We start from the raw sequence: 1,687 nt of genomic DNA on the forward strand, positions 1-1,687 counted from the left end.
CTTGTAACTACCAATAAATACCACCAACTACCAGTAACTACTAGTAACTACCGATAACTACTAGGAACTACTAGTAACTACCAGTAACTACTAGTAACTACCAGTAACTACTAGTAACTACCGACAATTACTAGTAACTACCAGTAACTGCTAATAACTACCACTAACTACTAGTAACTACCAATAAACATGACCAACTACCAGTAACTACTAGTAACTACTGATAACTACTAGTAACTACCAGGAACTACTAATAACTACCAGCAACTACTAGTAACTACCAGTAACTACTAGTAAATACCAATAACTACCATCAACTACTAGTAACTACCAATAACTACCATCAACTAGTTGCTTGTAGCTATGGGTTGTTACTAGTAGTTACTGGTAGTTACTAGTAGTTGTCGGTAGTTACTAGTAGTTATTATTAGTTAACGGTAGTTCTTGGTATTTACTAGAAGTTATCGGTAGTTATTAGTAGTTACTGGTGGTTGGTAGTAGTTCTCGGTAGTCACTAGTAGTTGTCGGTAGTTACTAGTAGTTACTAGTATTTACTGGTAGTTGCTGGTAGTTACTAGTAGTTGATTGGTGGTAGTTACTAGTAGTTGTCGGTAGTTACTAACAGTTACTGGTAGTTACTAGTAGTTGTCGGTAATTACTAGTAGTTACTAGTATTTACTGGTAGTTACCAACAGTTGTCGGTAGTTACTAGTAGTTACTAGTGGTTAATGGTAGTTCTTGGTATTTACTAGTAGTTACTTGTAGTTACTGGTAGTTATTAGTAGTTGTCGGTGGTTGCTTGTAGTTGTCGGTAGTTACTGGTTGTTGGTGGTAGTTATTGGCATTTACTGGTAGTTTTTGGTAGTTACTAGTAGTTATTGGTATTTTCTGGTAGTTTCTGGTAGTTACTTGTAGTTGCTGGTAGTTACTAGTAATAGTAATAGTAATAAATTGCTTTATTTGCATAGCCGCATAATTTTACAGTATTGCAAAAGCATGCATATGACAATCAAAATTTAGAACAAACAGCACTAAAAATGATCTAGAAAAATTCAGTTACATTACTAACAATGAATCACGTATTTTCATACAGGAGGAAACAAACTTCATAACTAACTTATTTACATGATGTTCCTTCGAATTTATTATCAGTTTTATGCTTTCTGGAGATGATTTCTTGTCAAAGTCAGGTATTATTCGATTGCTTTGATTAATAAAGGCCTGTCTCTGTACTGAGTATTTGTTACATTGAAAGAGGAAATGAATCTCATCTTCTACCTGATTTAAGTTACATAAGGGACATAATCTATTTTCTCTCGGCAAATGATCGATTTGGTATCGACCATGTTAAATCATAAGTTTGTGATTACTTATTTTAAATTTAACAAAATTCTTTCGTTCGTCATAATGTCTTAGCTGGTAGAGATAATCAGATGTAGAATATTCATCTTTAAAAGTTTTAAAAAATTCTAGTTTTTTTGAATTTTCAAGGCTGTGCCGCCAAAAAGATAGATATTTCTCTCTTATTTCTGTGGTATATCGTCTAATTTTATCATTATCTACAGATTCAGCATCTAAACTGGTTAGATTGTATTGTTCAAACATGTATGTTTATGAAATTGGAAAAATATCCTGAATTATTCATAGAATGTAGATTCTTTGACATAAGTTTGACTATAGAGTCATT

Source organism: Porites lutea, chromosome 2, assembly GCF_958299795.1.
Source record: "Porites lutea chromosome 2, jaPorLute2.1, whole genome shotgun sequence".
NCBI lineage: Eukaryota > Metazoa > Cnidaria > Anthozoa > Scleractinia > Poritidae > Porites > Porites lutea.